This window comes from Lacerta agilis, chromosome 3 (assembly GCF_009819535.1).
Source record: "Lacerta agilis isolate rLacAgi1 chromosome 3, rLacAgi1.pri, whole genome shotgun sequence".
In the NCBI taxonomy this organism is placed as follows: Eukaryota; Metazoa; Chordata; class Lepidosauria; order Squamata; family Lacertidae; genus Lacerta; species Lacerta agilis.
In genome coordinates this window covers 19312617-19340043 of record NC_046314.1, presented here as the reverse complement: position 1 = coordinate 19340043, position 27427 = coordinate 19312617, and the positions used below count along the sequence as shown (strand labels likewise).

The 27427-nt window shown below is 41.9% G+C and overlaps 1 protein-coding gene across 1 annotated transcript in view; it reads right to left on the bottom strand.

The window, feature by feature from the left end:
• KLHL29 (kelch like family member 29) overlaps window positions 1–22095 on the bottom strand; it is a 338599-nt gene extending 316504 nt beyond the window's left edge. The window contains exon 1 of the mRNA XM_033142957.1: window positions 21998–22095. The gene's annotated coding sequence lies outside the window, so the exon portion shown is untranslated. The remainder of the gene's footprint in view (window positions 1–21997) is intronic.
• Between the last annotated feature and the right edge of the window lie 5332 nt (window positions 22096–27427).

Genomic DNA, 27427 nt, shown 5'->3' with positions numbered 1-27427 from the left:
AATCTCTGAAAGGAGGCAGCGTAGGAGAGAGCACAAAATGCAAGAGAATACATAACACACAGGCTTGCTGTTGCTTTGATAGCCCAAAGGCTGAACTCAAGACAGCAAATTTCCTAGCAAACTTATTCTTCTTTTCAAAACACAACTAGCTTGTTTTATGTTCTTGTTTGTCAGCGCCATATTTGTAAGAGCACACGCTTTGCCTCTTTAAAGCATGAAAAGTTTTCAAAAATTAAAATGACTTGACAAAAATCTCCCCCGGTTGATCCCCAATTTCCTTGCAATGCAATTCACAGGGGAAAAAATACACCCAGTCCAAGATACTTTCTCGTTTCATAATAGCAGGGACATAGCTACAAAGGCCGTATCCTATTTTCCCTTCCCAGAATTGTAGGCAATACTTCCATTTTCAAATATTCTTTATCTGAATGTCTAAACTAAATACCTGGCTGCCTTTACGTAGTTCTGAAGACATCATGTGTTCTCACTCCGGAGGGCAGCATTTTTTCCTACCTTTCCTCAAGACTTCGCATACTTAATGAATTGGACCCCAATGGTTGGGAAAGTAAAAGGCCACTCATGTAAGGATCTTCCCCACTTCATCTCCCCCCCTTTGCAAAGCCTCTCAATATATTTCTGGTCAATTTAGAGTATCCCACCCTCCCACCCAATGCAGCCCCACCATCAATGCATAGCCCTCTTAACCCTAGAGTTGCTTTTCATGAGGCAGAAAATATTATTTGTGCAGGTAGCCTTCTGCTTGTGCAACATTTGAATCCACTCCTACGTTTGTCCTCAAGTCGTTTTTTTTTAACGGAGAAGTATTAATCTATATAAAGATGCTCCCACAAAAACAGGAACAGTCTTGAACAGTTATGCATAAATAAATGTTTTAGACTAACTGAGGGGAAATGTTTTAATATTGGAACACTCTATAGATATGTTTGTGGACTGCTTTTCGTTAAAAATGCTCAAAGCTACTTACCATAAAACAATACAAAAATGACACCACAACAAAGACCACTAGCATGCTTGCAATCCTATAGTCAAAACAAAATATAAAAAAATTCCTTCCAGTTGGTCTCTAAGGTGCTACTGGAAGGAATTTTTTTATTTAGTTTTGACTACGGCAGACCAACACAGCTACCTACCTGTAACTGCAATCCTATAGTGTTATTATTCCCTTCCCATTTTCCTCTTTCCTTTTATAATTCGTAAAGGGCTATGTATATTGACAGCACTGAATAATGACAAACCGTAGCACATTTACCCCTCAGTTAAAATAAGTGAAAGCTTGCATAGTGTACACCTAGCCTCTCTGAAAACTACCAAAACACAGTCAAACTCCAGATAGATAATCAAGACATTGAACAAACCTGCCTTAGGTAGTTACCAAGCACATTTCTCTACATTTCTTCTGTAGGGGTCCCAGCTGTCACTCTCCTTTGCCTTGATTTGAATTGCTGTTGACAGCATACCAGTAAAGACTTCAGTGATCAGGATCAAGTGTCTCCCAGCACTAGCAGAGGTATTTAGACTGCCTCTGCAAGATATATAATATCTACAATGACTGGGAATAGTTTGGGCGAATGCTCATGCACCATATATATGGATTTCGTCACAAATCCCTTAAGCATTACAGTTTTAGTTTTTAAGTATAGGTAATTCTAATCATGCGGGGGAACATCTCAGTTTGTCTTACAGAATTTTAAGGGGAAAGTTCTTACGGCCTCTTGTTGCTTTGATGGTTTGAAATGTTCTACTCAATGGGGGGGGGAGCCTCACCCTGCCAAAAAAAACCCCATAAAATATCCCCCCAATGCCCAGGAAGTCAAAATTAGAATTGTTTATTTTCAAAATGCTACCAAATGTAGAACACTTATTTGGCCCAAGAGTGTAATCTGGAAGTTCAAAGAAACATTACAATCATACCTTGGGTTGCGATCACTGCAGGTTGGGCATTTTCAGGTTACAGATGCGCTGAACCCGGAAGTACCAGAACGCGTTACTTCCAGGTTTCAGTGCTCGTGCATGCACAGAAGCACTAAATCGCGCTATGCGCAGAAGCGCTGAATTGCGGCAGACGCAGCACTGCGGGTTGCGAACGTGCCTCCCGCATGGATCACGTTGGCAACCCGAGGTTCCACTGTATATTGCTCCTGCAACTTAATGACAAAGTTATTTCCACAGCTAATCATGTATAATAACTACACCAAGTGCCCATGTAAATAAAATGGTAAAGTCACACCTTCCACTAATCAACATCAGGGATAACTTCTTGTGTGCTAGCCAGATTTTTTTTAAATAGGATATTTTATTAATTTGTAGTAAAACTGATCAATTCCAACAAAACCTGTAGAATGTTACATGCTCATATCAGTGGCATATAAAAAGAAGAATTGAGTTGGGAGGATGCTGTCAAATAACTGAATCATTTATTACATCATCAAGGCTGCAACTATCTGTGACTTAGCCAGCCAGATTCTACCCCAAACCAATCTTAATGTGATATTCAGTGGATATGCCAAATTCTACAGGCTTGAAAGAATCATTCTCAGTTTAACTTGGAAAGAAAGAAAATGTCCATACATCTAGTATGTACAAGTATATATTTATATGTAATGCCTGAATGCATGTGCTATAGAATGGCAAGACATGTGCTACCTTCATTATGGGACTTGAACTTATGAGGATGGTTTGTGCAGTAAAACACAGTCTGATCCCCTGGAAGGCTGCCTGAAGCCCAGAGTAACCCCTAGGAATACAGAATAACTCCGGGCCATCCTTGATCCAGACTGCGCAAGTTCCTTTGTCGCTGCAGCAGTATACACACCAGAACGGGCACACTTGCATGGCTTTTGCAGAATCAAATGAGATTTGCCTCCTCTAAGCCTGTCAAACCCAAACAACTCCTGGCATGCAGACAACTGTATTGGCTTTCTCACAGCCCGATTTGTCAAAGTGCTTTACCAGAGCAAGTCTCAGTAAAGTCAACAAATCTTCCTCTATCAGTGCTGCATGAAGACTGCATTTTTAATATACTAAACTGAGCCTAAACAAACCACCCAACTGTGCATGGCTAGAAAATCAATAAATTGAGGGTGGGGCGGGGACAAGGGAGTTTCGCTTTTCATCATAAAATGCAAGATATAATTGTTCTTGTCAACATTTACTGAATTTGTGCATTACCCATGCCAAAGCCTTTAGGTGACTTACACATCAAGAGCAATAAATATAATTGCCTATGATCATCAATAACCCAAGCCTCCTTCCACATGGCTATACTAAAAAGGTTCCCCATCTAAAACTACAAGAACAAAGACTCCCAATCCCCACACTCTGGTTTTTAGGAGGGAGACACACTCCTTGGTTTTAGGAGGGAGACAAGCAGACCTGCTGCAAACCATGCCAGTCTGTGGCAGAGGTTAGGAAGTTGGACTAAGATCTGGGAGACCAGGGTTCAAATCCCCCCCCCCCAGCCATGAAGCTCACTGGGTGACCCTGGGCAAATCATAGTCTTTCAGTCCAACCTGCCTCACAAGGTTGCTGTGAGGAAAAATGGGGAGGAATAACTCCCTGGAGGAAAGATGTTCTGAACTCCTGGCCTACCTGGCAGCTAAGTCAGTATGTCAAGTCCTCAGTCCAGGGTCAATCCACATGTCCAAAGTGAAGTACTGTACAGTCCTACAGAGATACTGGAACTGCGACAGTGAGGCCCATCAACATGGACAGTACAGCAGACACAGCACCACAGCTCTGTTGTCCTTTTATACTTTTCATGCTGATTGCAGCATCTGGGCTTGATGAGGCATGTGACCCTCACCTGCTCCAAGCCTACTCCAGCTGAAGAATCACACACCTCCTCCCAGAGCTATCGAGCCCCACCTGGCCAACTTACTAGTGAGCCCAGCTGTGGGCCCTTGCCTGCTTCAGCCTCCTAAAGTGCCCTGCCTGTTGTCCCTTATGCCTCAGAGCCCACCATGTTTACGGAGACAGGGGCTCCTCTGGCTCTGGTAATAGGTCCTGCTGCTCTGGTTCCTGTGCACTGAACTCCTTCCCCTCATCATCCTCTGCCTCCTCACAAATACTTCCCACACCAACTTCTCCTTCCCCAATTTGCCCTGATGTGTCCCGGTCCCAGCTACAACCCACTTCTTCCTCCCCGCTGTCTTGCCAATTCATGAAAAAAGATTGCTGGCTTGAAGATAATAGAATCATAGAACTGTAGAGTTGGAAGGGACCCCTGTCAGGATTGTCCTACTCGCATGTAGGAACCCGATAGACACATATGCCGGACTGGTATGTTCTCTCACTCCTGGTCAGTCGTTTGGGAGCTTCAAAAGCTTTCTCCAGCCCGAACATCACAGCGACTGATACCAAGAGGCATCAGCACATGTAAAGATCTGCAGAGTGTTAGCAGATTGCGTAACAGACTCAGCAACGCAGCATTTTGTCTAAACTACTTTATTTACATATAATACAATCGGAGCTTTCTGATTCAGTTCCTTCATCTTTCTCATCAGTCAGCAAAGAGAATGAACAAAGGAAAATAATCCTACATCACGGAAACACAGTAATCCAAACATCCTGTCTCTGTCACTTCCCACTGTGTGGAATGAAAACATACACCGTCATGTGATAGAAAACACTCTCATGACTGCAAGCACAGAGCAAGAATCCTAACAACCCCAAGGGTCATCTAGTCCAACGTCCTGCAATGCAGGAATCTTTTGCCCAACGTGGGGCGGGAGCCCATGCCCCTGAGATTAACAGTCTATCTAGCTATATACACGTGACAAATAAAGTATAATAAAATATTAAAACTATCTGTCATCGGGATCTGGCATGGTTTGGTAGCCCCAGCCAGAGGAGGAGTAAGGAGAAAAGGCAGAGGGGAGAATGCTGGCACCTAAGGATGGAGGTTCTCCCCATGCAACTCTACAAGTTGGAGGGGAGAAAGCAGATCTGCAGCTCTCCTTTCTATTTCTCCTTCAGGGAGCAGAGCCTCGTTGTGGAGGGGGGAGTACTTTGACCAGCTGAGTAGGAAGAAGTGGCAGCAGAGCTGGAGTTAAAGGGGTAGGACATAGCGCTGTCACTGAGAACCAGGCGCTTCATCCATAGATGAGACCAGACTAGAGATGGAAAGGCATGGGGGGAAAACCCAGGGAAATTGGGGGGAGGACAGTTTTTTCCCATTTTCCCCCAAAGCCATTTTTCCCATGGAAAAATGGGGGGGGGGGAATATTCAAACTATATAAAACTTTTTCATTTTTTCTGGGGGGAAATGGCTTGGGGGGGGGGAACGGGAAAAACCTGGGGGGTGGGGTTCCGGGGGTTTTCCGGGCCTTCCCATCTCTAGACCAGACACACCAGCCCAGACAGAACACAAGCTTTCACATGAGAAAGTTCTGTGAGTGAGCTTGCCCCGCCACATCTTTAAAAGCTTTGCAAGAGGGGTGTGGCAACTGTTGGGACATCTTCGCTGCTTCAGTTCAGTTCTGCATCTCTCAGATACTCTCAAGTAAGAGCCGGTCGTGTTTTGATACTGAAGCGTGACATTATCATACAGTTGACACAATCACAGTGATTAATGCAGGTTTCACACTGCTAGAAGGATTGGAATGAACTGCACTTCCAGCTTTACAGTTAATGGTGTTTGATCTGTTAGGGTTATTGACTCGTAGTGAGCGTAGGCGAAAAGATTAAGGGAGTCTGGCTGACAGTTACACACTTACACACACACACACACAGACCCCACTTAAGATTTGTATTAGCATACTGTACCAAGAATTCATTACTCTAAAATTATCAAGCTGAAGCCCAAACAGATGTCAAAATGCCAAAAAATGAGTGCAGTTAAACACAAATCCTGGTTACCTGGATTAATGTCTAGGAGCCTGGTTAGCCCAGGTATTAGAAAAATGTCACTGGGCAATTAAAGTTTTAACCGATGGTTACTGCGTGTGTATGTACACTCAGAAGCTAACAGCACATTTCCTACCTCCAGCATTAACATCCCCTGCGGGGAAAACACCCCATCCCTTCCTTATGACAATTTTATTAGCTTTCCGTAAACCTTTTCAGCTAAAAGAGGCAGCCACCCGCTGTGCAGAAAGCAGAGCTTCCTTGGAAATGTTTGTCTTTCACCAGGAGACAACAAAACCACACCTCCCACTTGGGTATCACAGTTCACCAAGATGGAAGGAGGAGATCACTACATCACTTCTCCTCAATTTCTGACAACTGTGGAAACCAGTTTTGAATGGGGGGGGGAGGCTAATGGTTGGATTTCTGCATCTGGTAAATTGTGGTAGCACTGCTCCCAAACCTTGAATTTATTGCCTACATGTCTTATTATAAAGCCAAAGACTTTGTGATGTTGCAGTTATTTAAAAGTAAAGGTAAAGGTACCTCTGACCATTAGGTCCAGTCGCGGACGACTCTGGGGTTGCGGTGCTCATCTCGCTTTACTGGCCGAGGGATCCGGCGTACAGCTTCCAGGTCATGTGGCCAGCATGACTAAGCCGCTTCAGGCAAACCAGAGCAGTGCACGGAAATACCGTTTACCTTCCCGCCGGAGCGGTACCTATTTATCTACCTGCACTTGATGTGCTTTCGAACTGCTAGGTGGGCAGGAGTTGGGACCGAACAACGGAAGCTCACCCCGTTGCAGGGATTCGAAACGCCGACCTTCTGATCGGCAAGCCCTAGGCTCTGTGGGTTAAACCACAGTGCCACCCACATCCTTTATTAAAGTAAAGGTAAAGGGACCCCTGACCATTAGGTCCAGTCGTGCCAAATTGTGAACGAGTAGACCAACAGATCTTAATGCTTTTTTTTTTTTTATAAGAATTTATTGACCTTTTTCTTATAACAACATATACCCACACCCACACCTACAATTAAACAAATACAAAACAAATACATTAATAAAGCAAATACAAACAGTGTCAAGTTTTCTTGTTGCATCTTTTCTTTAAAAAGAAAATTTCTATTTCCATATCTTGACCATTGACTTCCCCTGCCCTTTCTCCTTCGAGTTCATATCCTTAATCTATTTTATAACCATTTCTCCTGAAATTCAAATTCAATTATATAGTTACACACAATTATATATTCAACATTTAACTAACAATGCATCCTCGTAGTAATATCTCATCATAATTCTTCTTCCATTGAAATCTTCACCAATCATTTATATCATATCTATCTCTTCTATCCTTTAAACTGCTGCTAATAACATAGTAACTCAAAATATCTCCTTTCATATTCAAACAAAAAATAAAACAGAAAGATTGTTGACAGTATTCACCCTCCGATTTCAAAATTCCATGACAGGCTACCTCAAATTTTACTTAGTGTTTCACCCCACACCCCCTCTGTCCATTATTCTTCTCCTGGTGGCCTCAACACTGAATTTCCCTGTGGCTTCCCTCTCCAAGCGTCCACAGATCCAGGCACAGTCCAAAACTCTCCTTGCCACGAGCTCCAGGATGTCCATCTCGTCGTCTCTCAGCTTCTCCGGTTCTTTGTAGCATTCCTTTTCTTCTTGTAAAAACCATAATTCTCTGTCCCTGGCCCCCGAGCTCACACCTCGGGGACTGGATATAACAAATCTTACCGTCGCCTTGGGACTGCCACCCCCAAAAGGCGAGTTTCTTCTCCGAAGTAGCTCACTCATTTCTCTCCATCTTCCCAGACATCCTCTCAGCTCTTTGGCAAGACTTTCTTCCAAAGTATTAAAAGTTTTAAAAGCCTCCTCTGTGGGCAATTGGTTCTCTTTCAGACCCCCACACAAGACTTTGACTTTCCTGTACAGCAGTTCCACCTTCAAAGCAGTGAGCCTCTGTTCGTCCGTTAGTCCAGAGTTCAGTACCAGTTCAAGGACGAAGCCCAGCATACTGGTAGAGGGGGAGGAAGTGGGTATCAAATTTCTACTCCTGCCTCTCTGTTCATCGCCATTTTCCTAGACTGGAGCGCAGATACCGCAACTTTAAATGGAGATATTTTCCACTAATTTACTTCCCAAGAAAAAAGTTTGCCAGTCTCATGTATCAATTTTAAGCACATTGTAGCAGTCCTGTAGCAGCAGTTGCTCAGATTGGTTAGCTTCTTTAACTCGAAGGGAAGAAGGCAGGCTGCCTTTCTCCTTCCCCCCGGATCGTCCAAAAGCTCGATTTCTGGTCAAATTAGTTACTCACGACCACCGGGTTCCTTTGGCTCCATTCTTCAAAGGTAGAACTAAGACGCTCACCGCGGGCTTTGTCGCCGCATTTGCATCCCGGTTGGGGCATATCCCCGTAAGCCCGGCTCCGTTGTCCCTTCACCCCCACTCCCCCTTTACAGGGGGGGCAAGGGAAGGGTTCGGAGCCTCCGTGGGCGCAGCCGGGGAGCCCAGGGTGCGGGACGCTCTTCCCGCACCCCAACCGGAGCCCCGCTTTGCGGTTGCGGGGCTCCTAACCCCCGGGATGGATCGGGCGCCTCGCAGCCGAAGCAGCCCCGACCACCCGCTATGGCGTCGCCAGCCGGAAGTCTCCCAGATCTTAATGCTTTTAAACATTATGCTTGGTGCACATTAGGAAGAAAATCTGAGTGGCAAGTCAGAAAAACACATCACCCTGAAGTTAAAACACTACTTTATGAACTCACATCAAGTACAAAAGTTGCCATACATCTGGGAAAATCTGGGCGTATGGCAACCCGTGTCAGCAGTGTCTTTTCTGGTCATTTCCCTTAAAAATAGCCCAAAAACTTTTCTGTTCTTTTTTGCAAATTTGCCAAGAAAAGCTCAACAACTTTTCTGTCTGGGTTTTCACTGTTTGAAATATGGCAACCCTAGAGCATAAAAACACACACAAAATCACATTCACAGCTCTAAATAATTGCCCTTTTTATAAAGTACATTAGTAGTTAAAATAAGAAACAGATACAGTCAGTACAGATGTGAGGCAGCCGCTGAAGATGACTCTGAAACATCATCTAGTTCAAAATGCAGCTTACAATTTACTTGCTGCGGTTCTCTTTAGAACTCGTATACAACAGCTGCCTTGGCTGCAAGTTCTCTTCCATGCCCAAGGTGCTCATGTTTGCTTTTAAAGCCCTAAACAACTTAGACCCAGATATGAGAGAGGCTGCCTCCTTCCATATAGACCAGTGTTTTTCAACCTTTCTTGGGCAAAGGCACACTTGTTTCATGAAAAAAATCACAAGGCACACCACCATTAGAAAATGTTAAAAAATTTAGCTCTGTGCCTATATTGACTATATATAAAGTAATTTTTCAATTTTTCCCACGGCACACCAGGCAACATCTCGCGGCACACTAGTGTGCCGCGGAACAGTGGTTGAAAAACACTACTATAGACCCTCATGGCTAAGATCAGCAGAGAGGAGGACTATCTTGCTGGTTCTGCTGCCCTTAGAAGCTTCCTTTGGGGCTTGGCCCAGAAGACAGCATTCTCCTCGGCAGCTGCTCACAACAGAGATGTGTCTGGCACCTTTGCTATACAACTTTCAGCAAATGCTCAAGACACACCTCCTTACCCTGGCCTTCGACACCTGAACTTGGTGTTTTAAGGAGGCTGAAATTGGTTTTTAATTCTCAATTTCAAACTGTGGTAACCCGCCCTGGGATCTGTTGGTGAAGGGCGAGCAAAGAATTTAAGCATCACCATCTCCCCACAGCGGCCCCTTTCAAGCCAAAAGCAGCCTTAAGAAGACAAGAGTTTTGGGTGGAGGTTGTAGAGGGTAGGAAGTTATGGGCGAGGCAGTATTTGGGAAGGTGCTGGTTAGCCTTTTCCTTTGACTGCTTGTCAGTATCTCTCTGACACCTACCCATCCATATATATAGGCCTGAAAAAAGCCATGAATTGAGGGTTGCCTCATCTGCACAGAGGAGAGTGTAAAATATGGTCTGAAGCTCAACATCGGAAAAACTAAGATCATGGCCACTGGTCCCATCACCTCCTGGCAAATAGAAGGGGAAGAAATGGAGGCAGTGAGAGATTTCACTTTCTTGGGTTCCATGATCACTGCAGATGGTGACAGCAGTCACGAAATTAGAAGACGCCTGCTTCTTGGGAGAAAAGCAATGACAAACCCAGACAGCATCTTAAAAAGCTAAGACATCACCCTGCCGACAAAGGTCCATATAGTTAAAGCTATGGTTTTCCCAGTAGTAATGTACGGAAGTGAGAGCTGGACCATAAAGAAGGCCGATCGCCGAAGAATTGATGCTTTTGAATTATGGTGCTGGAGGAGACTCTTGAGAGTCCCATGGACTGCAAGAAGATCAAACCTATCCATTCTTAAAGAAATCAGCCCTGAGTGCTCACTTGAAGGACAGATCCTGAAGTTGAGGCTCCAGTACTTTGGCCACCTCATGAGAAGCGAAGACTCCCTGGAAAAGACCCTGATGTTGGGAAAGATGGAGGGCACAAGGAGAAGGGGACGACAGAGGATGAGATGGTTGGACAGTGTTCTGGAAGCTACTAACATGAGTTTGGCCAAACTGCGAGAGGCAGTGAAGGATAGGCGTGCCTGGCGTGCTCTGGTCCATGGGGTCACGAAGAGTCGGACACGACTGAACAACAACAACATCTGCACATAATGGCAAATTGTGACCGTAAGCACACCATACTTCACCATGAACAAGCACATGTGGTTTGCTTCTCACAAATAAATCGGTAAGACAAGAACAAACCTTGGCTTCAACTCATGGTTTGCTTAGAGAGAAAAACCTGGGTGTTAGGTCACAATTAATGCAAGGCAACTGTGGTTTGTTTCCCAGATCTGGAAAGGGAGAAGTGAAACGGTTTGGTTATCATGGTTAATTGTTACATGATATCTGGCAGATACAAATATTTGGCCAAAATAACAGAATTCAACACTCAAAAGAGAACAGACCAGATTACTGATCTAATCAGCAAGCTCTGCATTTTAGTACATCATTCTTGGTTCCCTTGTTACCAAGCTATAGGAGTCCTGAGATGTTATATAAAGATGTTACACATCTCATTTCCTACTAAATAAAGCTTAAAAGCAACGTTATTGGCAATTGCTATTAAGCCTTCAAAAATCATTCAGGCAATTATTTTCTTAATTAAAAATAAGTTTACGAGATTGGCTATCCCAAACTTTTTATATGAATGATTAAGCAGTGGGGGAAAGACTTTTTTAAGCAGATGGAGCACAGAGCTTTCCACACAATGTTTGGGTTGAAAAAGAAGAATTTTGGAAGCGAGCTTTTTAGACTTGTTTTGTCACAAGTTATTTATACCAACTACTGACTGGAAGATTTGCCTTATGTTAGATGGCTCTCAACAACATGAGTCACTATTCAGTGCTACTGAAAAAACATAATGTACCACCGTTCTCCTTCTGACTACTCTAGAGGCTACCCAGCTTGTTGCCAAGCAGAGTGTTAAATGTAGGTAAATCAATTTACATTTATAGCCTGCTACCCAAGGCTCAAAAGCAGGCAGGATTTCCTATGAGACTGGGCACAAGTTATTTCTGCGCTAGAGATGGGGAACTGGAACCGAGAAAGAGATTTACCCCAGGAGCTGTTAAGTACAGATTTGGGATCTAAACCAGAGCTTCCAGACACAATGCAAACATGAGGCCTTGGAGCATTGATGTGGAACAGATTAAGAATTCCACCTAAAACTAGGGCTGAAATTTACGATGTCCAGATGCTGTGCTGTATAACACTCTGTAAGAAATCAGCTTCTGGAATCATCTGACAGAACCTGATGGTTCCCCGACCCCAAGGAGCATGCCTTGTTTTTAGAGCTCGAGAAATACTGACAAATTCTGTTTCAATCATTTTACTGGAAACTGCTCCAGGATTGCAATGTGATGAAGGGAAGTTTGTAAATGAGATAAAGAAACACAAACTAATATATGTACAGATGCAGATTAATTTTGTTAAAAAAATAAATTTTATTAGAGTTAGGAAAAACGGATTCAAAGATTATTATCTATTATCTTTGTATCAAAATTAAAACGTTAATCTAAATAAAAACACAGAGAAAAAATAAAAAATAGAGAAATGGAGAGGGACAGAGAGAGAAGGGATAAAGGGAAGAAAGAGAAAGAGAGAAAACATAGAAGTTAAGAAAATTAAGAACTTCTGATTCTTTATCTGTCGTCAATATATAAACATTATCCAACTCAGTCACTCTTAATATAACACCCAATAAAACCACTTTCTATAAACCAACATTATCTTCAATCCTCAAAACCAAATGTCATTAGTTCATTTTCTTTTTCACACAAAAAGTCTATGAGAGGTTTCAAATCTTCAGTAAACGTTAGCAATGACTTTACTTTGATTAAACATGTCAATTTCACCCTCTCAGCTAAGTCCATTAATTTTAACAACCAATCCTCCATAGTTGGTAATGATGAGTCTTTCCATCTTTGTGCATATAAAAGTCTCACCACCATAGTCGTATATTGGAACCAAGTTCCATAGCCTTTTTTCTAATTGTATATCCATATAGCCTAGAGTTTACCAGAGTGTAGACAACAGAAACTAGGCATTCCCTGTCCAGGCAGGGTTGTAGCTGATAGGAGGCATTCTGCACCACTAAGTTCACTTGTGCCTCCACAGGCAGACATACAGCCAGAAGTACCCCCAAACCATGCACCTGCTCCTTTAGAGGGATTGCAACCCCATTCAGAAGAGGTTGAACTAAACAGGAACGGTGCCCCAGTCTAATCTGGATTGATCTTCAGTTTATTGGCTCTCATTAAGGAAGCCCAACACTGGTCTGGTACATCCTATGCCACACCTCCTGAAGTACAGGAGGAACTGAGTTCCATGTCCTCGGCATATTGATAACAACACACTCCAAATCCCTAGATGACACCACTCAGCAGCTTTATGTAGACGTTCAGCAACATGGAGGATAAATCTGACCCCACACTGGAGGATCCAAGAATCTGAGCATCCTCTTCCAGGTACCACCCTCTGGGGACAGCCATCCAAGTAAGACTGGGACTTACAAGAGCCAACTCCTAGGGGCTAAGATCCCTTCTCCTCCTATTTGAGGGGGCCGCCCCCCTCTAAGTTGATGGGCATTGCCATTCAAATGGTGTTTGTGTGCCACATCTTGTGATCAATTATGTGGGACAGGGCTTACCTCCCCACCCCATCCCCCAAAAAAGTTATTCAAGTTTTCACACTTGCTGGGACTACTCTGAAGCAGTACTACCCTAACTGCAGACCAGAATCCCCACTTTGTAAGCAGTTTTGCACTAAAATCATAGTCCACAATGCACCCTTTACAAGCCCAAGTATAGCAGTTTGAGTAAAAGGTGCCAATGAAGCACTATGTGTGGTAAAGCATATTATTTTCTTCTATATTTTCAGCACTTGATTTGAGGGTGGAGGAAGAAGAAAGAAAGTGGTGGGCAGACTAGCATGCATTGCTAAATGAGGGACATGAAGAATCAAAAAGAATGCAACTTACATGCAATACTATATAGCAAGAAGATGTTTTTCTCCTTTAAAGAACTACTGACTCCAATTTTTTAAAGAGTTCAGAAATGCTCAGATGAAATTATTCTTTTACAAGATCCTTATTTGGATGGCAGCCATATGAAAACACATACATCAGAGTTACTCCTATTTATTTCTGAAACAGATAAATGAAGGAGGCACCTAGCTGATCTGCCACATGGTGCTAGCAAAAGGAAGTAATTTGATGGAAACAGTGGCAGAAATATACCGGTAACAGAATCTCTGCTCACAGCAGCAGATTTGGTGTACATTTGGTTCTACATAAAAAGCAACAACGGTAACTCTTGCCTCATTTAACTGATGACAACTCTTTCATTCAGTGTTAAATAATTCTGCCACGGACAGCAAGAAGAATTTATAGAAGGCTTCTAAGTCCGCTGAAAACCTAGAATTTTGCACAACCACTGTCAAAACAGAGCCAAAACCCTTCATTTTAGCTCCTTCAAATGTTGATTCTGTATTAGAACTAGACAGGGCTTACCTTAGAATGCTATAAACAAAAACATCATGAACTACATGCACTTTGCCAATTCCACACTGATAAATTAAATATACAGCCAATCAACCATTTATTTTTGGATATTAGAGGCAATTCCAATATTCAAATTTAGCTCTTGAAGATTTTCTCTTGGTAGGAATGTAAAAAGAAGTTCTGAATAGGCTTATGACTAGGGAAGTGGAAGATTATCATCTCTCTAAGATCCTCCTACATAAATACTGTAATGCTGCCAAAAAGGGGGAGGGAAATCTGCCTCTTCCATGATAAAGAGAGAGTGTGTAGGAAGGTGCTAAAGGGCTTAAAAAAGATTAAAATACTTGTGTATAAAGGATTTAAGAAGCTGTACACAGCACTTAATGGCGTTCATCACAGACTTTAACAGCCAATGCCTCCCTTTTTTAAAACAAGCTCTCTTAAGTAGCTGCTAAAGCTTAAGAACACACTATATATTTTTTCATCTAAAAGTTGAAATTTCACTCAAAGCAAGGTAAGGTAGATTTTTGAATTCAAAGCAAAGGTAGGCAAAACCCTTCAAGATTCATTATGAACACAATCTGTCCTCTCAGTAGCCTTCAACTCTTCCTCTCTTCAAACCCTACATGAACACAGAAACAGTGACTAAAAACAATTTACCTTTCAATAATTCATGTCTCCACAGTCACGTCTAACTTTGCACCAAAGTTCATTCATAGTGCAAGTCTGATTTAGCTGATTCAAGCAGCATTTCAAACACTCCTACAAAGAATTGCTGGTCAAAGGAGGTTGACAGGAAATACTGGAACAGCTGTGTTTGTAGGGAAGCTTTCGAGGTGCATCATCCTGTGTCAGAACTATTCCCAACCTCAAAAACCTATGGCCAAATCTCCCGCTGCAACTGTTTGTGCAGAAGAAAATATTCTGATTTTTAAATTGTACATTCATGCTTATACAACCAAGTAGGTGGATGTGTGTGAATTTTGCATTCAAAGGGATGGATGGCACAAGCTGTCACAAGGCAACCATGTAAACCAACATTTCAAAAAGGCTAGACCAAAGGGCCCGCCTGCACTACAAAATGGCAGAAATTAAGGGGCAAATTATGAGGGTTCATAGGGAGTAGCGTAATCAACTAAAGACTTAGCTGGATACAATCCTAAGTCATATTCAGACTAGGCCCACTGAACATCAATCAAGTCTATTAATTTCAATGGGTCTGCTCAAAGTATGACTTGCTTGGGTATGGCCTGTATATTTAAAGAGATGATACTCCAGAATCACAGTGGTCCTCCCTCTGAAGGTGCATTTATTCAGTCAGAGGCTCTTTGATACATCTATGTCACTAGAGGACCAAGCCAGGAATGCTTTTTACCACTTCCAGAGGGCACACTGGCTACAACCACAGTCAACCACTGGCAACAGCCTGGCCACATTGGTTTACGCATTAGTAACCTCAAGGCTTGGCTACTGCGATGTGCTTTATGTGGGTCTGTCCTTGTCTGGGAGTGTGAACTAACGTAAAACACTAAGTCTGTCTGTCAAGAGCTACATCTAAAAGCAAGCACATCTTCATTGCATGTTCATGCAGTCATTAGGGCCAAGTAATGGCCTTGGAGGACCTGGTGTTACCACACTAATGAAAATAAGAGTTGGGTGGTGCAGATCTGATGAGTTTTTTCATTAGGCAACCCCTGGGAAGCCTCATGCAAGAGCAGGATATGGATATACCACATTTTTTCGCCCATAAGACGCCCCCAAATTTTGGACATTATTTTTTAGGGGGGGAACCTAGTCTTATGCACGGAAAAATACGGTAATTTAAAAATCAGTGGTACAGCATATATGTTTGGTATGCAAATAATTCCACACTCAAATTCACACATCCTTGCTTTATGTTTTTAAGCTCAGGTAAAAGGGCTGAAATGAATCTCAAAGCCTTGAAGGGAGATAATACAGCCTCACCAAGTCTGACCATAAGGCAGTTTCATATATTCATAAAAATTGCTTTCCTTGGGAAAAAATGTTTGCTTTCCTTTGAAGGTTTTCATAATACACAATGCAGTGTTTACATATAAGAGTACAGAAAGTCACAGAGTACTGTTCCCACAAAAATTCCATTAATAGCTCAGTAAGAAAAGTGTCTGGTGTGTGGTGCTGAATATGTATAAGTTATTTCTAATCCCAAAACAAGACCAAAAGTTTCTGAAATAGCTCATGGGAATAATAGACTGTTTAGTAATACGAACAGAGTAAATCTCATTTCTGATCCCTTCTAGCTGAAGGCATAGTTCTCACTGCTACCTCAAAGTAATTCATGTTTTATTATTAACTTTCAGAATCTCAATTTGTTTTGTTTGTAATAACAGTTATTTTGATAGTTTGGGGAAAATCTCAACATTGTTGGGAAAGAGAACACATGGGCACTCTGACCTTTAAAGCAATGCTCTTTTTGACATTATAATTTATTTTCTAGTGACATGAGATAATCTCTTGAGTTTTTGTTGGGGGGAGAAGGAGGGGGCAGTGTTCCAGTAAAAAGCACACACTGATCAATAATGTTTTCTTAAAATATATTAGCTTTAATTGAAATCATTTATCACCAGGAGTTTCAGGCCGCACACTAAATGAGATACTGCAAAGTATTTCTATGAAAGTATGACCTGTCTTTTTTGAAGTAGCTTTAAAATGCCTGTCAAATGTGTACAACAATTGCTTGACAGCTCAAATAAAGGAAATGAAATAACCTATGGGCTAGTTCACACAACATTGATCCAGCCAAGGATAGTCTCCGAGTCACAGCAGAATGAGCTGAAGCTTCCCCCATAAAAACGTAACAGATGAATAAGGCACTCCATTTAAGACTTGGTTCATATGACACCTCCTCCTCTTTGGGGGAATCATAAGAGCTGGAAGGCATTACTGTATCAGTCAAACAAGCAGGTATACGCACTGAATGTATGGCTCACACATTGCCTGGCTTACGTATCTATGCGCATGATCATCCCCTCAGTCAGGCAAGTTTAAAGATAAGCAGCAGAGGTTGTAAAGATCTATAGTAGGATGGAAACTGTTCAGAGGGTATTTAGCCTTTCCTAGTGAAAAGAATGCAGAAGTGTGGCTTGTCTCCCAACAGGACACCATTCTAAGCAGTTTAGACAAGCACTGTGTCAGCTTAATAACCAGAGAGATGAATGAGCCTTTGCCTGAGCACACAGCCTGTTGGCTGCTTCCTTTGACGTGAACCTGAATGCAATATGGGAGTCTCTAATTACCCATCCTTTCAATTTCATCTGAACCACGAAGCACAAGAAACTATCCAAAACCAACTCTCAAGCTGTTTAGAATCCTGACTCGTTCAGAGGTTAGTGGATATCGTTTCTTATTTTGGACAAAAGCAGGAAACTGTTACAGACTTACTGGCTGAATCAGATCTCGAAAGGGAGCAGGAATGCGGCTACATGTGGGTCATTCATATTTCTACCGAGATGGTCTGACTGGTACTAAGATGCCAAGTGCGCGTTTTCCTTCATCCTTACCTGAAAAGAGGAGGGAGACTGGAAATCTTGCTGAGGGAGCTCTCCACTAAGCTCCTCTTCCTCCAGGGCAGGCATCCCCAAACTCGGCCCTACAGATGTTTTGGGACTACAATTCCCATCATCCCTAGCTAACAGGACCAGTGGTCAGGTGTGATGAGAACTGCAGTCCCAAAACATCTGAAGGGCCGAGTTTGGGTATGCCTGATCCAGGGAAACACTACAAGAGCTCTGACTGGATGGGGATGTTGGTGCGCCAGTTTGATAGCTATTGTGCAGTGTGATTCTAGACATGTTCACAAAAAGTCTATGGGGCTTTTTTGTTTTTGTCTTTTAGAAAAAGAGGAACCAGAACTGAGTTCCCGCTGAAAAAGGAAAACTCTTTGGCTTACTCCCCACTAATTGTTTCAGGCTCATAGTCTCGGAGGAACAGTTGCAGGGGCACAGTGAAGCTAACTAGATTGAAAGTTGCTTAGATGATACAGAAGTACTGGGAATGCTGATATTCTAAAGGTCAAAGTGTGGGACACCCCACACGGCTCCTTCTAGCCCCTTTAATACAATTCAGGAAAAAGGATAGATGTGGCTCAAGCCTCTTTGAGATCAGTGGGGCTTCAATGTACAGTTAAGCTCTTTAAATCTCATGGTGTTCAACGGGGATTTAGTACACCAGTCATTTTCTGGATTGCACTGATGGTTAAATAGAGTTCACTCTTTTAGGGAGACTGCTCTTTTTTTTTTAAAGGGTTAGTGCATATGCTAGATAAAACTTTGAAAGAATATGGCAAAACGCCCGTGAAAGAAGGTGAGAAATGAGGTTGTTATACTAGCAACGCAGATGGACTGGAAGACATATGGGAAAGGTAGCTTTTTAAAGTTATTTTCTTCAAAAACAAAGGATTTGCTGGATCTTTTATTAGCATAAAAGCTTTTAAAGTAAGGAAGGGGAAATATTTTTAAAGGGTTTTTTTTAAAACTCCCCCCCCCCAAAGATCATACCAATCTTGGGGGGGGGGGGACCTTGAGAGCTTATTTTCCACTCCTTATTCTTTCTGGCTTTTGTGAAAAAGCATGTTACATTTGCAAATAATGGCATGTTTTTAATATCTGCTCCCAAGATCTGGTTCTAGTCCTAAAGCTTGACTGCGCAAGATCAAGGCATCCTAGCAACCTTACTGTATCTCACCTTTGATTTTCAAGCAGCAATTTAGATTCCCACAAGGTAATTCTGATAAAAGCATCTCATTTTGTTGCACAATATTAGAAACCATTTTTTTTTTAAGAAAAGAAAAGCAGGACAGAGATAACAGGAATCCCAACCAAATAAATGTTCTTTTTGAACCACTTAAGAAACTTAAGAGTGAGAATGTTAAAACAGACACTTTGCAGAAGTTAGAAGCCTTCCTGTAACACCTTTTTCTTTCAAGTGCTTTTTGCTTACTAAGCTACAAGGAAAGAGACGCACTGTTGAGACTTTCCTGAAATATGCTTTTAATAACCTCACCGATTCAATTGTTCAGTACGCGAGCCTCTTAATACTACATTGGCAATTGCTGTTTCGCTTATAGCTTACTAGCTATCTCACATAACTTCCCCAAGGTAATACACAATTGCATCACAGCTTTAAGTTCCAGTACTCGTTTATTCCTACCCTGACTACAGACTTCAGATTTCTAGCAGTGCTTCGGAAACTAATGTCTGCTTCGGGAAGGGAAAAGAAAAGACGATAACCATCCTTTACTTTATATTATTGTAATAACTATACTGTTTCTGGGCTGCAATTTATAAATGCTTTGCGGTGTGAATATGTTTCAGAAGCTCGCACCAAGATTGTGGGAAAAGAAGAAAATGTACAAGAACTGGCAGTTGGTTTTTATCTGTATCTGGTTAATTTTAAGTCTCTTTGTTTTTATTATTATTATTACAAGGAACTTAAGTCTCTCCCCCCCCCCCCCCCGGAACAAAAGTGGACAAAAGCAGGCATTTCCTACCATTTCAAAGCAAGGTTGATTTACAGTAATGGGCAAGTAATGATTCCATTGATAGAACTAGACTCTGGCTGAAGCTTAGCGCAACCAGCATAGACAAAAGGCTCCTTTGCCTATTAATGGAAATCCACTCGAACATATCGGCCAGAGTGAAATTTGGATCTTACGGAGCCCTATCCCGCCCTTTCCCTCTAGCCAGAGGTGTCAAACAAGGCTGTCTTTTGGCTCCCTCTTTGTTCCAACTTCTATATAAATGACATAATAACAGCTATTAAAGCATTCAACCAACCTGCCCCGTCTTTGCATCAGGCCAAAGTCCCTATTCTACTCTACGCCGATGACATGGCAGTCCTCTCGTTGACGAAGCTGGGTCTTAACAACACGATGAGAGGGCTTATGCAGTTCTGTGAGGAAAACTCTCTGAAAATCAATTACTCTGAAACCAAAATCATACCTTTTGGCACTCTCAAACCGAATCCAGCGTGGTACCTCGAGGGCAACACTATTGAACAACGCTCGGTATTTAAATACTTGGGCATTACCTTCCACCATAGACTATCTTGGTCATCCCACCTAAACACAATCACCTTGGCCGCCCGCCGAACCGTGGGGGCCCTGGTGAAATTCGTCTACGCAAAAGGAGGCCAGCTGGTGGCGCCAATCAGAAAGGACTATATCAGTAAAATACCCCCAATGCTGCTATATGGGGTGGAAATATGGGGGGTGGAATCTGAAAATACTCCAGCGACTGGAGACTCTGCAAAACCTCCTGGCAAGAAAGATTTTGGGACTCCCCAACGGGACCATATCTGCCCAACTAAGATTGGAATTGGGACTTCCATCTATAGTCGCAAGAGCCCATATTAGGATAATAATCTACTATAAATCACTTGCAGAAGCCTCAAACTCGTCACTTGCCAAACAAGCCTTTCTAGCCATTACCAGCAGTCGTACTTGGTCAAAAGGCATGGCGACCATTTGCGAACGCTATTCCCTCCCAGACTTTGCCGCTTTGACCTCATGGGATTAAGACAAAATCCACAAATGGATTTTAGACAGGGACGAAGCATTGGATTTGGCTCTATCTAACTCGGCTAGCCTATCTACGTGGTTCCCCCGCGTGAAGGCAGTAAGATCTCTGGCCCACTATCCGAGTGACCTGACGAACCCTATGCAAAGAAGAGCCTTTACACTTGCCCGCTTCCACTCCATCCCTACAACATTCCTACAGGGTATATTTTCCAACACTCCTCCTGATCTTCGCCTTTGCCCGTGCAACAGGGGAAAGATAGAGGACTTTATTCACTTTTTCTTTCACTGCTCTTTATATGACTAAATAAAATCAAGGCTCTTCCTATTAATTCCCCCATCCATCATCTTGGAAGATGACTGTATGAAATACTTATTGGTGGACGCCAACCCCATGGTTACCCGCGGTGTGGCCATCTATATTTTGCAGGCCCTGAAACTCAGGGCCACCTCGATAGGTTAACTTTTTTAAAGCCCTGGACTTTTGTAAATATTCTGAAATACCCATAGCCACATGATTTATTACTGCTTTTACCATATCTTGTTTTATCTACCATGATTTTATACCTGTTGTTTAGCAAATGTAGCTAACATATTTTGTATAACTGCGGCAGGTTTCTGCCTGAATTCTTTTTATGTGCTAAGGCCAATTGGCTAACGCAATAAACTTTGATTTGATTTGAGTAATGGGCAAGAAGAAATAACCTGGGCTCATACATGGCACAAACTAAGACCATTAACAAAGGCATGGACAAGAGGGGATTTGCCTCCCCTCGTATGTCAGTAAAGCAGTACTTATACCAAGTACTGGAATACACTTCAGTGAATTTCACAAGATTGGGGGATTGTGAGCTTACAACTGAAACAAGCTGATATGTCTCCCCAGGCTGCAGAACTCTTGCAAGATTACCAGCCTGCTGTGAAAGCATGGTTGAAAAAAGGTTGACATCAATACTGGGAGCCCCCAAACTTGGTATGATTAGGTTTGCAAAGCAATGAGCGGAAGAGAGGTTACCAAAACAACATCTCAGAAAAGACTTGATTCCACCCCCCCCAAAAAAATTTTTTTTACAGAAGATTAAATACCAATATTGTAATCCGACACCACTAACAGCAGAACGAATAGCACTTTAGAGCCACTCCAAAAATGGTTACACTAATGGAAAAAAACCTGCTCTGATATAAAAGTAGTAAGGTAGGCATTGTTGCCTCGCAACAAACCAATTGGTGCAGCAGTTTAGCGAGCAGATTAGCTACAGCAAGAGTGTGCATCTCTGTATATCGTTGCAAGTCACCCCAGATATAGCTTCATGTACATCAGTCTTTAGCAGGCATGGAGAACTAAGTAACGTGACAAGCAGCCATAAATTCAGAAGTTGGCCCCATTTAAAAGGCACATTTATGACAAAACTCTGCTCCCCCCCCCTTTTTAAAAAAAGCTTACCTTACAGTTCCCAGAATCTGTATTTAAATCAATCTCTTGCAATCAGAAGTAACCACAAGATTCCAACTCCTTAAAGCAAGGGGTCTATGAAACCAAATCACCTGGGGGGGGGGGGGAGAAGAAAATGTAAATTTCTGAAAATGAAATTCAACTGAAATAAATAAACAAATAAATTCACGTTAGCAGAAGTTTCATATACAATGCTTAATCTGAAAGACAACGATTCCTCCCACAAGAGAAACAAAAATATGTACACAAAGAGCCAAATACTGTATGTTGTTTGGTTGCCTCCATTACTAACACAGAACTAAATCTGACAACAATGCGCCATGCTATAATATCGCTAACGACAGTATTTTTACCAAAATTTGGGCTGGATGAAAGCTCATTCACGCATTTAGCCAGACTGGAGCAGTAAATCTTTTGCTGGATCATACCATTTTAGTACAGCGGCAGGGAGAATTCAAACAACCCTACCACCTGCAGCCTGAAATGATACAGTCCACAAAAAGTTAGGTTTACTCTTTACTGTTTTGATTCCACTGGCAGATTTTGAGCAGATTTTGAGATTTTTACACCTTCAAAAGGTGTAAAAACACCCTTAAAATACTACCTGAAACCCAAGGTGGTATTGAAACACATATGACATAGTGTTCAAGAACAGCATGAGAGGGAATTTATCTATGCATAATAAAGGGGGAAGCTACTGTACAATAATAAACTTTTGCTCTTATGGAAACATGCTAAAGTCACAGTTCAATGGGTGATATTCGCCTAATTTTTTATACAGACTAAACCTATTGAAATTGATTAATTTCACTGGGTATACTGTAAGTAAACCTGAGTTGCATACCAACCATTTTTATTTTTATTTTTGAATATGTACAGTTTTGGTACCCAGTCATAAAAGAACATCAAGACAGTTTTATATCCGTGTGCTCTAGCTCAGATGTAATGAATGTGGAAATAATCCTAAAGACAGGAGGTGGCATGCATTCCTGCAAAATGAACTGCTGCCATTACCTCAGAATCAATATATATATATATATATTTCTTTTAAAGTGAATGTAACACCACATATTGATTTTGTATTTTCGGTACATCACATTTCAGCCTCGTGTAACAAAGATTTTTAGAGAGACGGGAGAAAGGAGTCCTGCAAAGGTAAATGAGATACTAGATAGTTTAGTAGCTGAAAACTACTGTGGGTCATCTCACAGTTACGCTTCTCCGACCTGTGTAGGAAAAGCAAAGCAAAATCCACATGTATAAGTGAACAAGCCATGCTTTTCACCGCGATGCATGCTAGGAGACGATGTTTTGACACTTGCGCTGCAGCACTCAGGTGCAATACCAAGCCATTAACTGTGGTTAAGCTAAGCAGCAAATCAGCGCCTACCCAGATGCTAAGAAAGTTGAAGTAATTTTAAATCAGTTTCAGTGTTTTAACTTTTAAAGTATGGTTGTGTTTTTTTTTTCTTGATTTTTAAAAATCTTTTTGTAAACCGCTGCAGGTGTTGTTGTTGTTTACAATCAAGCAGTGTATAGATTTTATGAAAACAAACAAACAAATAAACGCCTCCCCCCCCCGATAAATACCTAGAGAACACTGGAGGTGGTAGAATCAATATCAGCACTTATGAAAACAAGCCGTCTAAAAGAAAATGTTCCCATGCAAAAAACATGCGGACAAAAGAAAACCTTAATCGACCATCAATCGATCATTATTTATACACTGCCTTTCCAAAGTCAAAACCATGCTCAAGTTGGCTTACAATATATTGTTATTCCACTTATGGCCAGACAGGAACACTTTGTTTTGATAAGAATTAAGCTGTTGTTGATGTACCAGGATTTATGTTTTAATAAGCAGAGATTACACACACACACACACACACACACACAGTAATACCTCCGCGAACATCCGCCTTATCTAGTGTCCATTCTGGTGAACGTCCGCAGCAAACCTGGAAGTACCGGATTTGCCGCTCGCACATGCACAGAAGCGCAAAGCGCTCCACGTACATGCGCAGACACAGCGCTTTGCCCTTCATCCGTTTCTGCTAGTGGCTGGAGCTCCAGAACAGATCCCGGTCGCAAAACAAGGTATAACTGTGTACAGTGGTACCTCGACTTACGAATTTAATCCGCTCTGAATGCACATTCGTAGGTCGAAAAATTTGTAAGTCTAAAAAAGCGATTTCCCCATAGGAATGCATTGGAAACAAAAAATTCAGAAAAATTCGTAAGTCGAGTAAACCCCATCTAAAACCACCAACGGATGTCCTTCGGATGTCGAAAAATTTGTAGGCGTGCGGGCACTTTTTTCATTCGTAAGTTGAAAAATTCGTATGTCGAGTAATTCGTAAGTCGAGGTACCACTGTATTATATATTTGTGTAGCCTTAGAAGCTCAAATTTGAGAGATAAAAGTTATTAACAATGTGGCAGGTGCATGATTTTCTGTTCTTCCACAGGGTTGCACTTTCCCTACATTACACTGAACATCGGGACTGAAAAGGAAGGACAACAGCAAGATCATATATACTAGCCCCACTTCCAGCATCTATGAATTCAGTTTAACTCATTCACACATCCTATGTACATATGGCTACTGCTGTGTAATTAGAGTGGCTGGGGAAACCCAACCAGATGGGTGGGGTATAAATAATAAATTGTTATTGTTATTGTTATGGAAATCCTTTTCTAGGGTTCCCAGCAGGCCAAAATGACTCCTAAATTGGCTAAGCAAAATGAGCTACCAGCCCATGTGCTAAGCTCAACACGGGAACATTCGAGGCAGAGATTATGTGTGTAAGAAAATCAAAATTTTGTACAAGTAGAGAAGCATGGTAACTGCAACCGTTCTTAATTATAGTGACACACAAATTCTTTTGCTAGCAGCTCTTTTCTTTCCATGCACAGTTCTCTTTGGACCCAACCCCAATTCTTTTATATAAAATGGATTATATATTCCCCAAGCGCACATAACGTGTTTCTGTGTAGTTCACATAGCAAATTTCACAAAGGCTAGGAGACTTAAAGTTGGCTATTATTCTACCTTTTAAGAGAAATGGGAAGGAGTGGCACATATGCCACACCTAAAATGTAAGGAAAAAATAATAGACGAAATATGCTATATTAATTATAATATTGTATAATAAAACAGCAACAGTTGCCAGGGACATTTAAAAAACAAAAACAGGAGGTTTATTAAGTATGAAAAAATGTGCTATTTGTTAAATGTGCATCTTACCAATACTCATATAACATAAACTTAAGACCAAGCCTATCTACCGGTAATTATTTAACCTCTATTGTGTTTTACTGTAAATCCTAATATTTATGTGAGATAACTCTTCATTAAGCAATATAATATGAGCAGAAGGGGAAGTGTGTATATACACACCTTTTTCCTTCTTAGCGTTTTCTGTTCCTCATCCTTTTTAAAAAAAAATCTAGGCACAAATTTTGCAAAATGTAGAGCTAAATTTGCTAATAGAATATGTATAAAAACTCTGGATATGCCAACTTGAGGTTTATTAACAAGTTTGAAATTAAAAAGTAAAATAACACTGCAATATCATTTGCCCATCATTTGCCCAACTAGAGACAGGCTCAAGCTAGATGAGTATTATTGCTGAAGGATAAAGTGAATTCTTCTCAGGGTATTTCAGTGCTGCACACAGCAGTATGAAAATCTTCTCTTCCTACTTTGGTGTATTACTTATACTACATAAAATACCACTGCACATTTGTAGATGGCAGTGATTTACTTTTTCCCTATCTTAGAGGTGTGTGTATAAGACACTATCTATGCTATTTTCTCAAAATAACAACAACAACAACAACAATAATAATTCAGTGGCAAAAAAATCAAGGCAGTATACAACAGCATGCATAGGTACAATAAAACATAAGGTATCATTAAAAAAACAGAGTAATTACACAAAATGAGTGGCTCATCTTCAGAAAGTTTTAAGCAAATGGCTTTACTTCGGTAAGTAGGTCTCTTGGCATAAGGAGGTCTTCAAAACACTCCTGAAAGTTAGCAGTGAGGATACCTGCTAAATCTCTGCTGGAAGAATATTCCACATCATGGGACTGGCAATATTAAATACTCAACTTGAAATCAGCTGGGCTTCTGCAACACTGAATACAACTAACAGTGCTGCTCCAGAGGATCTCAGTGATCAAGCTTGGGTGTAAGGGCTCAGGTATCCTGGACCCAAGTCTTCAGGGCTTTGTACATTAACACAAGAACCTTGAACTTCAACCAATAACATATGGGAAGCAGATATTTTCACAGAGGTGTCAAATGCTGTCAGCTGTCGACTGTCTGCCGCCTTGAGTAGTTCTGCACTTGCTGGGCCTTCCAAATCAGGCCCAAGGGAAGCTCAAACCGAGTGCATTGCAGTAATCCAGTCTTGAGGTTACTAATACATGGGACTACAATGGCCAGGCTGTCCCATTCCAAATATGGCTATATCTGGTACACCAGGCGAAGCTGCAAAAAAGGCATTCCTAGCCACAGAGGTCTTGTGTTTCTAACGACCAAGATGCATCCAAGAGCACCTCCAAGCTACATACATGCTCCTTTAGAAAGAGTGCAACCCTGTCCAGAAAATACAATTGGCCTATCATTCAGACATGGGAACCACCTACCCACAGAGCTTCCATCTTCTTAGGATTTAAACTACTGGGTCTCATCCAGTCCACCATTGCACTCAGGTGCTAGTCCGGGGCATACACAGCCATTCCTGATTCAGATGTTACGGAGATATAGAAATATGTGTCACCAGCATATGGGTGACACTGTGCTCCAAGAGTCATAATGACCACGCCCAACAGCTTCATATAGAATAGTGCCCAGTGGAATCCTATAGCCAGGTGACCAATGAGCATCCCCCACATGCTACTCCCTGGACATGATGGCACAGGTAGAAATGGAACCTTGGTTCCTACTCAAAGTCCTCAATACCCATGCGGAATAGTCTGCCCAGGAAAGTATCATGGTCAATAGTAGCAAAGGACACCGAGCATGAGTAACAGGGTCACACTCCCCCATCTCTCGCTTGATAAAGCTCGGGATGATCGAGGCTGAGTCAGTCCCCAAACTAGCCCTCAACCCAGATGAAGTGGACCAAGCTAATCAGTGTCAACCAGGAATACAGTACTCTGCAGTTGTTTAGCAACAACCTTATCCACTGCCTTCCCCACTGTCGAAAGTGATACTGGCAAATGCCTGGTAGCTATTACACAGCACTTGGTCTAGGTGAGGCTTTTTGAAGAACAAACACCACTACCGCTTCTTAAGAGCAATGGGCACCACCACCCAATCATGCAATAATTCGTTCACATAGCCCTGTACAAACCATAGCTGTCAGCTATCCCTTTTTTTGCGGGAAATTCCCTTATTCCAGAGCCGTTT